We start from the raw sequence: 19038 nt of genomic DNA on the forward strand, positions 1-19038 counted from the left end.
CAGATCACATTCCCTGTTCACCTCCTTGGCTGCAAATAATTTCAGTGCAATGCTCAAGGAATGCCACAGCTCTCAGATTACAGCAAAAACCCATGATATCACCCATCAGCCTAGTTGGTGTGTCTGAGCTTGGAGGGGGTGGGCCCTGGGAGGGGTTTGCTTGGATAACTCCAGTGAAATTTACCAGGAAGAAGCAGCATCAGGATTTCTGCAGCACATTTCCTTGGCTGCAGAGTATTTTTTAAAGCAAAGGGGACCCCTCAAACTGCACACTCGGCTCAGAAGAGCCACTTTAGTGCAAAGAGAGCAGCAGGAACTGAGGTCACTGCCCACCAAAGCATCTCCAGGTAAGTGCTGTCCTGCTGCATTGCAATCCAAAGAGTGGCATGATTATTACAGAAGTAATGCCAGATTGATTTGTGTGGGTGATTCTTTTTGTTGTTGTTTGACAGCCACCTTAAACCAACCATCTAGCCTCTTTCAGGGCTGAAAGTCAACCTGGCTCCTCACTACTTTTTGAACATCTTTTATTTATTATAATATAATTTTTCTAACTTTAGTTGGTTATTTAGCACCTATATCTCGAAAGGAGGGCGAGGGGTGGGAGAGACCCAGTAAAACAGATCATCTTGTATTCCTTTGGAAACTTGTTCTTTAAAAAAAAAAAAAAGTTGCAGATTTTTTCTGTCACTTGGCAAAGATGTTTGTGGTCAGGTAAAACTTTCTCCCCTGTTCTCTTACAGGGATGAGTTGGGACTGAACTAATGAAGTGGAAAAGCCGTGTTGCTAAATGCCTGCAAGTTTAGACAGCGTAGATTCTGTAACACTGTTAGCCTGATTGAGTCTAGGAAGCTACAGTCCATGCAATAAACTGTGTAAATGTCACCAAACTTCAGAAGCAGTTTAAATGCTCTTTCCTGAATACATGATTCTCAAAAGGAAACATTTAAAAGCAAATGTTCCCCATCCAGGGATGGCGTGAAACATACTGAGATCTATTTTCATAAGAGGAAATTTCTGTTGTTGTGCTAAGATTCAGTTGAATCTGAGCCAACACTCTGTTCCTTGAAGTGTGGTCCTTGCACGGAACAATTCGTTCTTTAGAGTGACCATTTTATCCCGAGCTCACACAGCAGTCCCAGTAGGATTCAGGATGACTTTCCACTTGTATCATGAGAGAGAATTGTGGAGTGTTACCTAGAGGTGACGCCAGATGCCCGGTTGAATACAAGCTAACAAAGTTTCAGCACTGAAACTTGTGACAACCCCTTTTTGGAATGAATGCTGCTCTTATATGGACCCTGTGCCTAGGGGTGTTAAAGAAGCAAACTACTCTTCTCTTTTCATACTAGTGGCTACTACTTAGCTGATACAACAGGTGTCACTGTCTGCAGCGCCAGAGGAGAACCTGAGATCAAATAGTTTGGAGGTGAGCTTAAAGCAATACTTGTCTCAGTTATCTGGGAGTATAGGGAGAAAACCAATTAGCATCACAGGTAGGAATTCGTTCATAAAGACAACATTGGGCTGTTTTCAAACTGCAGCTTGATGGAGACTGAAAATAATTTGCTTTAGGGTTTCCACTCATTGGTTTAATTGCACCCACATTATACCACCCACATAGTGTTGCTTAGGTGGAGGTTAAGGTGCTGTTACAAATCAGACAATGCAAATATTGGCATGAGCTATTGTAACAGTAGAAAATCTAAGCAGAAACCACATCTTTCTGGATAGTATGCTTGCTGGTTGCTGCATAATAACAAATCTCATCTGGGCTCGTTTAGTGTTACATGAAGAAAAGGGCTTTCTTTTTTAACATTGGCTGTAACATTTGAGACAGTCAGGTGGAGGTAAGTAACAGGATGACTCTTCAAGATCACATACAATACAGAGAGATCTAACATCGAGCCTTTCCATCATTGGCACTTCTTGGCTACCAGCAAATAAGAGTACATCTGAATGAGGTCTGTAGCCCTGTGCTATGGTCTTGGTCAAATCTAACAAGCTAAACAGAGGCTGTCCAGGTTAGCACTACCAAGGAAATCCAGCTGCTGCAGAAAGTTGTCTTAATGATTAGTACGTGGCATTCCATCGATGAGACAATCATGCCCCCCCACTCATGTTGTTAAATGATCAGTTCTTGCTGCTGTAGGTGCTGTCTTTTGAATGATGAAATAAAACTGATCTTTAGGGCACACGCGGTTATAAGAGTTTCCTGGAAACTATTTGTATGTTATTAACCTCCAGGTTTCCTGTCTGAATTTCATTCCATCCCTAAATTCGCTTTCCAACTTTGTGTTTAATTCATTATTAATTCTTATCCTAAACTTTTTTTGCATGGTGTCACTGTGCACTGTTAAATAGCTGCCATGTTCAATCCTAGAAATGGCTACTCTTCAGTAGTAGGTGGCATGATTGCACAGTTCATCAGTCTTTGTTTGTAAAGCACTTCAGGATGAAAGATGTGACTGTATAGAAGTGTGAAATGCTCTAGGAATGGGGTGTGTGCCTAGGCACGGTGTATACTGTGAATGTGTGTAAATATACATTGTGAGTGAAATTGATGCCCAGTCTAAGCCCCTTGAAGTCAGAGTTCCACCAAGGATTCATTTAATCCGGCGTTTGAGGATGTAGATAGATATCTATAAATATACAGTGTGCAAATAGTCATTGGCAAAATAAATATGGAATGTAGATTTAAAAATCAGACCAAGTCCCAGACAGAGAACTGTAGTGCATTTTGGAGTGACCGTATACATCATCCCTGTGCATGTGATTTCCAGAGTACTATATATCTTTATTCAGTGGTATAATGTATTAGCTGGCTCTTTTGTTTCTTCCCTGTGGTTATGCTTATTAAATGGAGAAACCTCCAGACTAGGATCTTCAAAAGAGAGTTAGGTCCGACTCCCATTGACTTTCAGTGAGACTTAGGCTCCCAGCTCCCTTTGGCTTCATGGAAAACCCCAGCCCTCATGCCCATTAATATTAAGGGATGTTCCATCAAAGGGTGAAGAAAGTCCAGAAGATATCCGCATAATGGAAAACCAGAAAGATGTATGCATCTCTAAATACCAGGTCACTATTCCAGTTCTGCGACTGCATGTGTTATTGATGGTTCAGGTACTTTAAACCAAATCAGCATTAGGCAGCGATTTTTCCTTTTTTTTTTAAATGGCATTTCATATTTCCTAGCATTCCACAAAATCACTGTGTGTCCATAGCGTGTGTGTGCATGCACACACGTTTTATTGCAATGAATCCAAGCATGTCAGCTGTTGATTTCATTGTTACCCTATTGTAGCCTCTTATTCATAATGAGCAAATCACATGCCATTAAGGAATAGAGTGCTGGACTGGGACTCGAGAGACCTGGGATCTATTCCCAGTTGTCCTGCTGCTGGGTGACTACGGACAAGTTGCTTTCCCGTGCTGCGCCTCGGTTTTCCTATCTGTAAAATGGGGATAATGATACTGCACTCTTTCATAACGCACTTTGAGATCTACTGATGAAAACTGTTAGGCAGTATTATTAACAGACTAAAAGCATAAGTTTCATGGTTCAAGTTGCTGCTGCTTCTGTTAAAATGAATAAGAAGTCTGAGCAGATTAATTGTCCTAAAGTTTAAGAAACCATAAGATATTTCTGGAACTTACAATAAATAACTAGAATAACATTAACAGCAAGGAGTCCAGTGGCACCTAAAAGACTAATAGATTTATTTGGGCATAAGCTTTCGTGGGTAAAAAACCACTTCTTCAGATAGAACTTACCCATGAAAGCTATGCTCAAATAAATCTGTTAGTCTTTAAGGTGCTACTGGACTCCTTGTTGTTTTTGTGGATACAGACTAACATGGCTATCCTCTGATACTGGAATAACGTTGGGTTCAAAAGTTTAGTTCTGCTTAATCATTTTTCAATGTGTATTAGAAGGGTAGCATATAAGTATCATATCTGTCGCTGGATATTTTCATACAGTATTTTCCATTTAGTCACCAAGACCTGTGGGATAGCCAAGAACCAGTATTGGCTAGGAGTATGCGAAAGTCAGTCATGCTGTAACACGGAGGCTGTTGCTCTCCATTCGGCTTCATTCTTCATTGCTTAACAAATTGGAGAGGTGAGAAAAATGAAGATCTGTTGCCAAAATAAAATGCACATTAGAAAGTGCAGGGGTGTGTGTGTGTGTGGAGGGGGCTTGATATCTGTCCCTCCGTCCTCAGAACAAGAACTCTTTCTACTTAGCTGTAAAGGAGAATCTTAAAAAAAAGAGTAAGGGCTAAAACTGAGAGCAAATGTAAGTGACTTTAGTGCAGTGAGAGAGAGAAAGGAGAGAACTTTAGTGCTAACTGATGTCATGGTGCTAACACTCACATTATCTTTCCATACTTCCATCCCACCCTTCAGGCCAGGCACATTACAGGAAACAGAAAACCTTCAGGGACGATTAGGGAATTCAAAATTAATTATTGACGCTAATAGCCACGATGGTACTGTCAAAACCAGCCTGAGCAACTACAGTTCACAGCAGTGCTTCTGTTCCCATACAACTTTTGAGTGAGTTTGAGATCCTGTGCTTCTCACCTGTCCTAGCCCCTTCTTTGGGCTTTTCAGATATGTGAGCTTGGTAACACAAACACTGTGAGAGCCATGGCTATTTGAAGGGCATGCTAGAACAATGGGAATGTGTGGACCTGTGGAATTTCCCTGGGTGGTACAAAGGGGTTCAGTCACTTGACTTCCTTAAATGCTGAGTTGTGTGGCTGAAAAATGAAATCTGCCTTTTTAGTCTCCAGAGCTGCTCTTTGCAGATTTTGAGTCTAAAGCGGGTGAGAGGAAATCCCAGGCTTCTTTCTTCTTTGTTGTGAAAAGTTGTGTGTGTTGAAAATACATTTATCCCTCCAGCTTCTCTTCTGGCAGAGTACTTTGCTCCATCTTGTTTCTGTGGGTGTTGTTCCCCCTCCCCCCGCCCCCGTTGTACATATTTCATTAAGTCAGTGGCTTTTTTTTACCGTTACCTAACATATGAATGTGCAGCTGAGGCCAGAAAGCTTTTTGTAATTTTCCAATCCTATGTTCTTTGCCAAGCTAGATCCTGAGACAAGTCAGATGGTGCTTGTACCATAGAACAGCACGATGTCATTTACCTCATCCCTGCAAAACCCTGATGAAGTACAAGAGTCTCTCTATGCCCAAGACTCATCTTGTGCTTCACAGTGGATGGGTGGTGTTAGAATTAAATCCTCTTTGCTTTGGAAGATGTTACCAGTTGGGCCTATTAAGTTTGCAGCAGTCTGAGATCCTGGGTTTGCTAAAACAACTATCTGGCAGTCAACTGTTTTCTGTTTTTAATGATAGTTCAGGCAGAACTGAAGCAAATGAAAACCTCCGATGCTCTTGCTAACATCTGTTGGCTTTTTTTCATATGAACAGTTGCATTCATTTTAGGTGATGACTAGCTGAATATATTATAATACTGACTGAAAGGTTTGCAGACTAGACTGGGCTTGCGGCATCCAACAAACCAGGACCCAATTCTGTAATGAGCGCTATACTTTTATTGTCATAGGCCCTGTCTTGCATCTTTTGAAGCTTGTGGGAGCTTTTACATTGATTTCAGTGGGATCTGGATTGGACGCCATATGAGAGCATGCCCGAGGACATGTTGATTGAGGTGCCCCCAGTCATAGTGGTGTGAACTTGATGGGAATACATAACTTTGACCTCAACCATTATCTTTTTTTAACCAAGCCATAACTATAGATCAAAACTGAATCCTATCCAAGAGGATCCAGTTACAGGTAAATTGCAGGCATGTGGCTTCAAGCAGGAGTTGCCTATGGAAAAATTCCAAATACGGTACTTTGCAGCACTTTACAGCCTATCAGGATGGCATGTAATCTCTCTGGAAATGCTGCATTTGCAAGCCCTATATATTGTTCACCCCATATTGTATCTCAGGGTATGTCTACACTACGGGATTATTCCAATTTTACAGAAACCATTTTTTAAAAAATAGGTTGTGTAAAGTCGAGTGCACGCGGCCACACTAAGCACATTAATTCGGCAGTGTGCGTCCATGTACCGACGCTAGTGTCGATTTCCAGAGCTTTGCACTGTGGGTAGCTATCCCATAGTTCCCACAGTCTCCTCCGCCCCTTGGAATTCTGGGTTGAGATCCCAGTGCCTGATGGGGCAAAAAACATTGTTGTTGGTGGTTCTGGGTGCAGCCTCACCCCTCCCTCCGTGAAAGCAGCCGACAATAGTTTCGCGCCTTTTTTCCTGGGTGAACTGTGCAAATGCCATAGCACAGCAAGCATGGACCCTGCTCAGCTCAAGACCGCAATCGTGGATGTTGTAAACACCTCGTGCAGTCTATGCTGAACCAGGACCTGCAAAACCAGGCGAGGAAGAGGCTGCTACGGCAGTGTGGCAACGAGAGTGATGAGGACATGGACACAGAATTCTCTCAAACCGTGGGCCCCTGCGCTTTGGAGATCCTGCTGGTAATGGGGCAGGTTCTAGCCATTGAACGCCAATACACCCACTACATAAACCGCAAGGGGTACTTTTCCATGGTGCAAGCACTGGTGGATCACAAGGGACATTTCACCAACATCCACGTGGGATGGCTGGGAAGAGTTCATGACGCTCACGTCTTCAGGAACACTACTCTGTTTAAACGGCTGCAGCAAGGGAATTACTTCCCAGACCAGAAAATAACAGTTGGGGATGTTGAAATGCCTGTAGTTATCCTGGGGGACCCAGCCTACCCCTTGATGCTGTGGCTCATGAAGCCATACACAGGCAGCCTGGACAGTAGTCAGGAGCTGTTCAACTACAGGCTGAGCAAGTGCAGAATGGTGGTAGAATGTGCATTTGGCCATTTAAAGGCGCGCTGGCGCACATTACTGACTCACTCATACCTCAGCCAAATCAATGTTCCCATTGTTATTGCTGCTTGTTGTGTGCTCCACAATCTCTGTGAGAGTAAGGAAGAGACTTTTCTGGCGGGGTGGGAGGCTGAGGCAAATCAAATGGCTGCTGATTATGCGCAGCCAGGCACAAGGGCGATTAGAAGAGCACACCAGGAAGCGGTGCACATCAGAGAAGCTTTGAAAACTAATTTAATCACGGGCCAGGGTACGGTCTGACTGTGTTTTGTTTCCTGTTGATGAACCCCTCCCCCCCCGTGATTGACTCATTCCTTGTAAGCAACCCACCCTCCCCCTTCGATTACAGCTTGCTTTCTAAGGAAATAAAGTCACTATCATTTAAAAATCTTGTATTCTTTATTAATTCATTATAAAAAGGAGAGAACTGACAAGGTAGCCCAGGTGTGGTTTGGAAGGAGGATAGGAGGGAAGGAAAATGCCACTAAAAAAATTTCAAAGTAATGACAGCATTTTGGTTGGGCTATCCATGGGGGTGGAGTGAGCGGGTGCACAAAGCGTTCCTACATGTCTGGGTGAGGAGGATATGGAACATGGTGAGGGTGCTTACACAGGGGCTGCAGTGGCACTCTGTGATCCTGCTGCTGTTCCTGAAGCTCCACCAGATGTCGGAGGATGTCAGTTAGATCATGCAGCTGTCCCAGCGTTGCATCCCGCCACCGCTGATCTTCCTGCCGCCCCCTCTCATCTCGAGCATCCCTCCTGTCCTCACGTTGGTCCCTCCTGTCCACACGTTCACTGGCATCTTTCCTGTAATTTGATACCACATCCTTCCACTCATTCAGATGAGCTCTTTCATTGCGGGTCACTTCCACGATTTCCAAGAACATTTAGTCTTGTCTTTTTTTTCCGCCGCCTTATCTGAGATAGCTGGGAGGCTTGAAAAATTTGCAGCTGCATGAGGGAGGGGGAAAAAAGGGAGAGAAGTATTTAAAAAAAGATACATTTTACAGAACAATGCTTATACTCTCACGGTGAACAACACTATTCACCTTACATAGCACATGTGATTTCACTACAAGGTCGCATTTTGCATCTTAATATTGAGTGCCTGCAGCTCTGGTGTTAGAGATCTCACAGACGCAGGTCCGGGAAGCAGAATTCAGCTTGCATGCCTCCATGGTAAGCCACTGTCTTTCGGCTTCTGCAGCCTTCATATACACAGTATATTGGCCCTCCTTTGCCAAATACCAAGCAAATCCCGTTCAATGCTGTTTCTTTCCTATTAACAAGCAGCAGCAGAAACCGCCCCCCCATCCAATTCTCTGGGATGATCGCTTTACCCCTCCCCCTAACTGCATGGCTGGTATCATGGAAGATCCCTGCTAGCCAAACGTGAAAAAGCTCCGCGCCAATCCTCCCCCGGCCATCCCCTGCTTGGCTACCTGCAAGGAAGGATTTCTTTTAAGCAACAGGCAAACAGCCCAGTAGGAATGGCCATGTCTGTCCCCTTACTTAAATTCCTGAATTCCAACTAGGTTACCATGAACGATATCACTCTCCTGAGGATAACACAGTCAGATAAAGAACGGATGTTGCTTGAATGCCAGCAATCACCGGGACCATACGCAGCTAGGCTTTGTCATGCAATGATACCAGATTACTTGCTACATGCATGGCGTGTTCAAGTGTCCTACCATGGAGGACAGAATAAGGCTGCCCTGCCCAGAAGCCTTCTGCAAAGGCTTTTGGAGTACCTCTAGGAGAGCTTCATGGAGATGTCCCTGGAGGATTTTCGCTCCATCCCCAGACATGTTAACAGACTTTCCAATAACTGTACTGGCCGCGAATGCATCCCAAGTCCTCAGGGCAAATCAATCATTTAAAAACGCTTGCTTTTAAACCATGTTTTATATTTACAAAGGTACACTCACCAGAGGTCACTTCCATGGCTTCACTGTCTGGGCTAGTGGCTTGGGAGGGCTGAGAGGGTAATTCCGTCTGGGTGAGAAAAAGCTCCTGGCTGTTGGGGAGAACAGAGTGCTGTGTGCTCTCTGCAAGCTCGTCCTTATCTTCCCTGTCCACAGAATCCTCAGCCATGGCTGAGATTACCGCCCCCACCTTGGAATCCACGGACAGGGGTGGGGAACTGGTGGTGGACCTCTCTAGAATTGCATGCAGCTCAGCGTAGAAGTGGCATGTTTTCAGCCCTGCCCCGGACCTTCCGTTTGCTTCTTTGGTTTTCTGATAGGCTTGTCTGAGCTCCTTAACTTTCACAATGCACTGTACTGAGTCCCTGGTGTGGTCTCTCTGCATCATAGTCTTGGAAATTTTTTCAAATGTTTTTTCATTTCATCTTTTGGAACGGAGTTCTGTTAGCACGGAATCCTCTCCCCATGTAGCGATCAAATCCAGTACCTCCCGTGCGGTCCATGCTGGAGTTCTTTTTCAGTTCTCAGGAGACTGCATTGTTACCTGTGCTGATGAGCTCTCCACGCTGACCAAACAGGAAATGAAATTCAAAAGTTCACGGGGCTTTTCATATCTACCTGGCCAGTGCATCCGAGTTCAGATTGCTGTCCAGAGCGGTCACAATTGTGCACTGTGGGATACCACCCAGAGGCCAATACTGTCCATTTGTGGCCACACTAACCCTAATCTGACATTGCAATACCGATTTCAGTGCTGCTCCTCTTGTCGGGAAGGAGTACAGAAACAGATTTAAAGAGCCCTTTATATCGATATAAAGGGCCTCATTGTGTGGACGGGTGCAGGGTTAAATCGGTTTAACACTGCTAAATTTGGTTTAAACGCATAGTGTAGACCAGGCCACGGATTAATATTGCTATAAGGTTCATCTCTGCCGGAGTACTCCCTCCTGCATTACTTGTGTCACAGAGTCACCGGGCTATGCTCTGGAACAGCTCCCCACAAAGCCAGTCAGGACTTTGGGGAGCCTCCTCTCCCTTGGAGCAGACTTGTTCAGGGCAAGAAGCTCACATGTCTTCACCTCCTGGGTCTCTCCTTGGAGCATTCAGCATCCTCTGCCCCTCCGTGCGCTTCCCACAGTGAGCCCACTCAGGCGGGATCCTGGGGAAGCCACAGGGTCCTGCACCCCCACTTTGCAGTCAGACGTGACTCTCAGCCAGCCAGTAAAACAGAGGTTTATTCAATGACAGGAACAGGGTCTAAAACAGAGCTTGTAGGTACCACGAACCGGACCCCTCGGCCGGGTCCATTCTGGGGATCAGTGAGCCAGACCCCCACGTCTGCCCTCAGCCAGCTCCAGACTAACAACCCCTTCCAGTCCCTCCTCTCTGCTCAGCTCCTTTCCCGGGCCTGGAGGTCTTCTGATCTTTGTCTCCAACACCTTCAGCTGGCACCTTTGCAGGGGAGAGGCCCAGGCCATCAGTTGCTAGGAGACAGAGTGTCAGGCATTTAGGTGCACTGGCCCTTTGCTCTGCCAGATACTTAAGAACTGCCATGGGGACACTGAAGCACCAACACAGTATTCAGAGAAAACATTAATAACATTCCCAGTTCGTCACAACTTGCAAGTATCTATCTCTCATAAGCAAGCTATACCTCTAAGCACCTTCTTGAAAAGCTGGTGATGCACCATTGTATGCGCTCTGTGTTGCCTTAGGTAGGGCAAGGATTGTGGGTCATTAAACTTCCATCGACTGTACGCATTTTCACTTGCCCGTTGCACCGTGGTTTTTATAAGGCAGGAGATGGGGTAGGGATACTGAGATCTCAGAAGGGAGAATTAAAGAGCTCTGTTTGAAATCACCAATTTTTTTATTGGGGCCTCACTACTTCTGTGGGCAAGCTGCTTGAACGTACAATTGCACAATGTTGCACGTTCTAGAACCCTTGGGCTGTAGTATTTTTTGTTCTCCTTATAGCACACTGAATTGGTAAATCAGGTTCTCCAGACCAGCAAGATGCTGCTTTTCTACTTGTGGCTTTCCATAGTTGCACCAACACGTAGAAAATTGTTTAAATGGGTCTAAATCCAGGCCTTTAAGTAATCACACAGGTCTCTGACGTGTAGTGGACTTAATGATCTGTTGAGAAAACATGATTTACTTCAGGTCACATTAATAACTGAGCTCAGCTAAGTTACTTCTCTAGCTGAAGTGGTAGGGGCCTGTGCTGAGGGGCTCTGGTTCAATCCCTGCTAGTGACCTTGATGGCTGTCTGTGTATATTGTGGCACTTCAAAAAGGTTCTTGGGGCCTGATCTTGAAAGCCTAGGAGTAGTGTTTCCTCTCACAATTTGTCCCATTGACTTCAAGAGGATTTCTCAAGTGTATAATAGTTTCAGTGAGTGGTCCCTTAGTCCCAATGCAGGCTGGGAATGATTTGAGGGTCAACACAGGCTTATGTGCTGCAGGACCCACTTCTGCTCCCTTTCAAGTGATATTGGTTTCCTTGAACAGCAGGGTTGATCCCTGCATATCTCGGACTTAAAACTTCCCACTAACTTTCCTTGTGTGTGGATGTGTCCTTACTGAGATGATAAACGACACCATTTATAGATAAAAGTATCTTTCCACTGTTGTATTCTATTTTGGTAACATTCCTCTCTTTACTATAGGATGTATTAATGTGCTTGAGGAATGTTTTTTCTGTAGGGAGTCGGAGCACTGAATATAGAACACAATGTGTACAACTTAATGTGGTACCTTCTTGGGCTGGTGAATGGCAGCTGTTCCCTAATCCCTGTTGTGAAATAACCCAGCCAATAGCAATCAGAATGTCTGCTGTTCCTTCTCTTTGAATGTACACACTATTGCATGCAAGCCGAATGGAGCATCACTGACACCCTTAGTACAAAGGGACTCAAATTTCCTTTAAAGTGACTATTGAAATAATTGATTTTTTTTTTTTTACTCCAGAGGAAAAGATGGTGTTTGTGCAGCGAGATGATGATATTTCTGGTCATGTTTGAGTTGCTCTATTGTTCATACGAACAACTTTTAAAAAGGGATTTTTGTTGACAGCTAATGAGCAGGACTTCATGGAGGCAAACAGTATATTTGCTTCACCTGCTGAATTCTCTCAAGGAATTAAAGCATGACGTGATTGTGAGGAAAAATAGTTATGTTTCCTTCCATCCCTTTCCATGACTGATAAAACCCCAGTCCTGATAAGGCCTGAATCAGTGTCTTACGGGATCAAATCTTAAGTCATGAGTTAATGTAGAGACAGAGGAGAGTCTTCTGGTTTAAAGCACAGGAGAAGAAGTCCAGAGATCTGGATTCTTTTCCAAGCTCTTCCAGTGACTTCTTGGGCAAATTAATGTTCTGTGCTTGTTTCCCCTGGATGGGGAAACCTAGCTACCTCACATGGGGGTGAGGCTTAAATCATTAATGTGTTTTGAGATCTTTAGAGGGAGATCAGAGTGCTTACGAGAGAGTGATTTGACAAAGTACAAAGGTATTAAATAGTGCTGGCACAAGTGGAGCATCTTATGAAATAGAGGGAGATTTTCAGTTGCCTGGGGAATTTAAAATGCTCCATTCCCACTGAGATTCAGGGGAGTCCCAATTCTTGTGATGGCTTTGCAAATATCAGCTATAGCATTGGATGAGCCTTTTGCTGTAAATATTTTCCTCAATAGGGTGTTTTTGGTGGCTTCAGAAGATGCAGCCATAAGTCTGTGTACTGTGCTCTTAATTTACCTAATTCAGATGGTTGCCATTTGTTCCTTTTAAATGTTCTTGTCCTGGACCCATCACTGAGCTAGCCAACTGCCTAAGTGAACTTTAGGCACTAAGATTTGCCTTATTGGATCATGTCAGCATGTGGGCTGTGGTAGCTGTTTATACCAGATGTTTTGGCAGGAGCCAAGAACACAAACCAAACTCATAATTCACCTGGCCATCCAGTGCTATCCCAACATAACTCTGCTGAAAGCAGTGGATATGTGTTGGGAGTGATTTATGCAGCATCTGGTCCCCATGAGCCTTTCGAAAATGCAAAAAAGGCACATTTAAGTTTGGTCATGTCATAAACAGATAGCTAAGGGTTAATGTCTCTTTCACCTGAAACACCTGACCAGAGAACCAATCAGGAAACTGGATTTTTTCAACTTTGGGTGGAGGGAATTGTGTCTCTGAGTCTTTTGTCTGTCTGCCTGCTGTCTCTGAGCTTTGGAGAAGTAGTTCTATTTTCTAATCTTCTGTTTCTAAGTGTAAGGACAAAGAGATCAGATAGTAAGTTATATGGTTTCTTTTCTTTGGTATTTGCATGAATATAAGTGCTGGAGTGCTTTGATTTGTATTCTTTTTGAATAAGGCTGTTTATTCAATATTCTTTTAAGAAATTGCCCTGTATTGTGTCATCTTAATACAGAGAGAACATTTTGTATTTTTTCTTTCTTTTTTATATAAAGCTTTCTTTTAAGACCTGTTGGAGTTTTTCTTTACTTCAGGGAAATTGAGTCTGTACTCACCAGGGAATTGGTGGGAGGAAGAAATCAGGGGAGGTCTGTGTGTGTTGAATTGGCTAGCCTGATTTTGCATTCCCTCTGGGGAATAGGAAAGTCCTTTTTGTTCCAGGATTGGGAACGGAGAGGGGGAATCACTCTGCGTAGTTTCACAGAACTTGTGTCTGTGTATCTCTCCAGGAGCACCTGGAGGGGGGAAGGGAAACAGGATTATTTCCCTTTGTTGTGAGACTCAAGGGATTTGGGTCTTGGGGTCCCCAGGGAAGGTTTTTCAGGGGGACCAGAGTGCCCCAAAACACTCTAATTTTTTGGGTGGTGGCAGCAAGTACCAGGTCCAAGCTGGTAACTAAGCTTGGAGGCTTTCATGCTAACCCCCATATTTTGGACGCTAAGGTCCAAATCTGGGAATAAGGTTATAACATGGTGGCAGCGGTGGGATATAGACAGAATCCAGAAGCCAGTAGGAATATTATATTTTTCTTTTCTCTGCTAAGGGCTTTTTAGCAGAGAGAAACAGTTTGGTTTTAAAAGGGAACCAGAGAGAATTTTTTTTTCTGCTCTCTGGCAGTTTGTGGTTTGCATGTTAAGCAAGAAGCCATTACCAAACTGTTAAGGGTCTTTTGTCATGCAATAGCCCTCCCATTAGGAGGCAAGTACCAGCACTTATATGCATGCAAATAAAGTGGTTTTTCTGGTTTCCCTTAATTGAACATTAGCTAGAGAGAGAAAAGGAAAAAAGCACTGTTGCTAGGCAGACTCCAGGAGGAAACAGAGCCTGCAGTTCAGAAGATAAACACCGGAGGGCACCCCAACACAAGAAAACAGGAATCATGACTTCTAAGGCAAAAATGGAGGCCGAAGACCAAATCAAAGAAGCTGAACACAGGCGACAACTAGAAATAAAACAAAAAGAGATGGAGCTGAAAGAAAAGGAAGAAAGCATCAAACAGGCAGCCCAAGAGGCAGCACACAAAAGAAAATTAGAAGAAGAAGAGGTAGCCTACCGAAGGAAACAAGCAGAAGATGAGTTGGCCCACAGAAGGAAGCAAGAAGAAGAAGAGGCGGCCCACCGCCGAGAAATGGAAAAACAACAAAGAGACATGGAAAAACAACAAAAACAAATGGAAAAAGAAAATGAAGAGAAGGAAAAACAGAGAAAACATGAACTGGAGTTGGCAAAAGCTGGGCTGCATGTGCCAGCCAACCCTAACAACCCGGCGCCAATTATTGCTCCACAGCACAGGAAATTTCCCACCTACAAGGCAGGTGATGACACCGAGGCCTTCTTGGAAAATTTTGAAAGAGCCTGTCTTGGGTACAGCATCCCCGAAGACCAGTACATGGTAGAATTAAGGCCACAACTCAGTGGACCTTTAGCAGAGGTGGCAGCTGAAATGCCTAAGCCGCAAATGAATGACTATAAACTTTTTCAAACCAAGGCCAGATACAGAATGGGGATAACCCCAGATCATGCCCGTCGGCGCTTCAGAACCCAAAAGTGGAAACCAGAGGTGTCATTTCCCAAACACGCCTACTACATTGCAAAAAACTATGAGGCCTGGCTAACAGGAAACAACATTCAAACCCTGGAAGAACTGAACCTCCTCATACAAATGGAGCAGTTCTTGGATGGTGTTCCTGAAGACATCACACGGTACATACAAGATAGAAATCCCAAAGATATCGCTGAGGCGGGGGAGATTGGAGCCAAATGGATGGAACTGGCAGAAAGCAAGAAAGCTACTGTCAAGGGGAACGATTACCACAGGGGACACACAGACCATAAACCCTACAACCGAGGACAGCCAAAGACCCCACATTCCACCCAAGTAAAGCCACACATACCCTACCCTTCAACCTCACCAGTCTCCAGTAACTCACCTCGGCCCAGTGACCCATCAGATGGAAGATGCTTTAAGTGTAATGAACTGGGACATATCAAGGCCAACTGTCCAAAGAACACCATGCGAGTGCAATTCATTACACCACCATCACACCAAAGATCCCCAGGCCCGGATGCCTCTCAAATACCCGTGGAGCGAAGGGAAAATTTGAGAGTGGGCGGAAAGAAGGTTACTGCGTGGAGAGACACGGGGGCACAAGTGTCAGCTATCCACCAATCCTTCGTTGACCCCAAATTCATCAACCCAAAGGCCAAAGTTACAATTTACCCCTTCATGTCACAAGCTGTAGACTTGCCTACAGCTCAACTGCCTGTCCAGTACAAAGGCTGGTCAGGAATGTGGACTTTTGCAGTCTATGACAATTATCCTATCCCCATGCTACTGGGGGAAGACTTGGCCAACCAGGTGAGGCGGGCCAAGAGAGTGGGAATGGTTACCCGTAGCCAAACCAGGCAAGCTTCCAGACCCATTCCTGTTCCTGAGCCGTCCACAGAGGCCCCGTCTGTGTTACCAGAGACCCAGACAGAGGTAGTGGACCCGGATTCCATGCCTACCACTGAAACAGCCACAGCATCTCCAGTCCCAGGCCCGGAACTGGAACAGCAACCAGCAAGTGCAACCACATCTTCAAACTCAACGCCAGAGGGCGCCAGCGAGCCAGAACTGGCAGAAGCAACAGACAGCCATACCCAAAAGGCTCAGCCAGAGCCTGAAATACCCTCAGGTGCACCAGCGGAGAGCGGTTCACCAGCAACGGAAACAACCCCATCACCTACATCGCTTCCAGAGGGACCAAGCCCAAGTCCACAGTCTGAGGAAGAACTGGTGACCCCAGCCTCAAGGGAACAGTTCCAGGCTGAGCAGGAAGCAGATGACAGCCTTCAGAAAGCGTGGGCGGCGGCACGGAGCACCCCACCGCCTCTCAGCTCTTCAAATCGATCCCGGTTTGTTATAGACCAAGGACTTTTATACAAGGAAATTCTTTCTGGTGGACACCGGGAAGAATGGCAGCCGCAAAAACAGTTGGTGGTTCCAACTAAGTACCGGGGGAAGCTCTTAAGCTTAGCCCATGATCATCCCAGTGGCCATGCTGGGGTGAACAGAACCAAGGACCGGTTGGGGAAGTCCTTCCACTGGGAGGGGATGGGCAAGGACGTTGCCAAGTATGTCCGGTCTTGTGAGGTATGCCAAAGAGTGGGTAAGCCTCAAGACCAGGTCAAGGCCCCTCTCCAACCACTCCCCATAATTGAGGTCCCATTTCAGCGAGTAGCTGTGGATATTCTGGGCCCTTTCCCAAAAAAGACGCCCAGAGGAAAGCAGTACGTACTGACTTTAGTGGACTTTGCTACCCGATGGCCAGAAGCAGTAGCTCTAGGCAACACCAGGGCTAACACTGTGTGCCTGGCCCTAACAGACATCTTTGCCAGGGTAGGTTGGCCCTCCGACATCCTTACAGATTCAGGGTCTAATTTCCTGGCAGGGACCATGGAAAAACTGTGGGAAACTCATGGGGTGAATCACTTGGTTGCCACCCCGTACCACCATCAAACCAATGGCCTGGTGGAAAGGTTCAATGGAACTTTGGGGGCCATGATACGAAAATTCATCAACGAATTCTCCAATAATTGGGACCTAGTGTTGCAGCAGTTGCTGTTTGCCTACAGGGCTGTACCAAATCCCAGTTTAGGGTTTTCACCATTTGAACTTGTGTATGGTCACGAGGTTAAGGGGCCATTACAGTTGGTGAAGCAGCAATGGGAGGGGTTTATGCCTTCTCCAGGAACTAACATTCTGGACTTTGTAAGCAACCTACAAAGCACCCTCCAACGCTCTTTAGCCCTTGCTAGAGAGAACCTAAAGGATGCTCAAGAAGAGAAAAAGGCCTGGTATGACAGACATGCCAGAGAACGTTCCTTCAAGGTAGGAGACCAGGTTATGGTCTTGAAGGCGCAACAGGCCCATAAGATGGAAGCATCATGGGAAGGACCATTCACGGTCCAAGAGCGCCTGGGAGCTGTGAACTACCTCATAGCATTTCCCAATTCCTCACTAAAGCCTAAAGTGTACCATGTTAATTCTCTCAAGCCTTTCTATTCCAGAGACTTACAGGTTTGTCAGTTTACAGTCCAGGGAGATGATGCTGAGTGGCCTGACAGTGTCTACTACGACGGGAAAAAAGACGGTGGCGTGGAAGAGGTGAACCTCTCAACCACCCTGGAACGTCTGCAGCGGCAACAAATCAAGGAGCTGTGCACTAGCTTCGCCGCATTGTTCTCAGCCACCCCAGGACGGACTGAACGGGCATACCACTCCATTGATACAGGTAATGCTCACCCAATCAGAACCCCACCCTACCGGGTGTCTCCTCATGCCCAAGCTGCTATAGAACGGGAGATCCAGAACATGCTACAGATGGGTATAATCCGCCCATCTACCAGTGCATGGGCATCTCCAGTGGTTCTGGTACCCAAACCAGATGGGGAAATACGCTTTTGCGTGGACTACCGTAAGTTAAATGCGGTAACTCGTCCGGACAACTATCCAATGCCACGCACTGATGAGCTATTGGAGAAGTTGGGACGTGCCCAGTTCATCTCTACAATAGACTTAACCAAGGGGTACTGGCAAGTACCACTAGATGAACCTGCCAAGGAGAGGTCAGCATTCGTCACCCATGCGGGGGTGTATGAATTCAATGTCCTTCCTTTCGGCCTTCGAAATGCACCCGCCACCTTCCAGAGGCTGGTAGACGGTCTACTAGCTGGACTGGGAGAATTTGCAGTTGCCTACCTCGATGATGTGGCCATTTTTTCAGACTCCTGGCCCGAACACCTACTACACCTGGAAAAGGTCTTTGAGCGCATCAGGCAGGCAGGACTAACTGTTAAGGCCAAAAAGTGTCAAATAGGCCAAAACAGAGTGACTTACCTGGGGCACCAGGTGGGTCGAGGAACCATAAACCCCCTACAGGCCAAGGTGGATGCTATCCAAAAGTGGCCTGTCCCAAGGTCAAAGAAACAGGTCCAATCCTTCTTAGGCTTGGCCGGATACTACAGGCGATTTGTACCACACTACAGCCAAATCGCTGCCCCATTGACCGACCTAACCAAAAAGACCCAGCCAAATGCCGTTAAGTGGACTAATGAGTGTCAAAAGGCCTTTACCCAGCTTAAGGCGATGCTCATGTCTGACCCTGTGCTCAGGGCCCCGGACTTTGACAAGCCATTCCTAGTAACCACAGATGCATCTGAGCGTGGTATAGGAGCAGTGCTCATGCAAGAAGCAACAGATCACAACTTCCATCCTGTCGTGTTTCTCAGCAAGAAACTGTCTGAGAGGGAAAGTCACTGGTCAGTCAGTGAAAAGGAATGCTATGCCATTGTGTACGCCCTGGAAAAGCTACGCCCATATGTTTGGGGACGGCGGTTCAAACTACAAACTGACCATGCCGCACTAAAGTGGCTTCATACTGCCAAGGGGAACAACAAGAAACTTCTTCGTTGGAGTTTAGCTCTCCAAGATTTTGATTTTGACATTCAACACATCACAGGAGCTTCTAACAAAGTTGCTGATGCACTCTCCCGTGAGAGTTTCCCAGAATCCAGTAGTTAAAAAGTGTTCTTAACATGTAAAAGTCTGTTAGTTATATACTTAGTAGTATATGTAAAGGTGCATGTGTTGTATTAATCTGTTTATTTTCAAGTTCTAGAAGGAAATTGCCGCCAGTGAGCTTCCCCACTGTCTGCAATTTGGGGGGCGTGTCATAAACAGATAGCTAAGGG

The 19038-nt window shown here is 45.6% G+C and overlaps 1 protein-coding gene across 1 annotated transcript in view; it reads left to right on the forward strand.

The window, feature by feature from the left end:
* Positions 1 to 206: 206 nt before the first annotated feature.
* Positions 207 to 19038, forward strand: part of LOXL2 (lysyl oxidase like 2) — a 96798-nt gene continuing 77966 nt past the window's right edge. Inside the window, exon 1 of the mRNA XM_030552048.1 lies at positions 207 to 347. The gene's annotated coding sequence lies outside the window, so the exon portion shown is untranslated. The remainder of the gene's footprint in view (positions 348 to 19038) is intronic.

This window comes from Gopherus evgoodei, chromosome 2, assembly GCF_007399415.2.
Source record: "Gopherus evgoodei ecotype Sinaloan lineage chromosome 2, rGopEvg1_v1.p, whole genome shotgun sequence".
NCBI lineage: Eukaryota > Metazoa > Chordata > Testudines > Testudinidae > Gopherus > Gopherus evgoodei.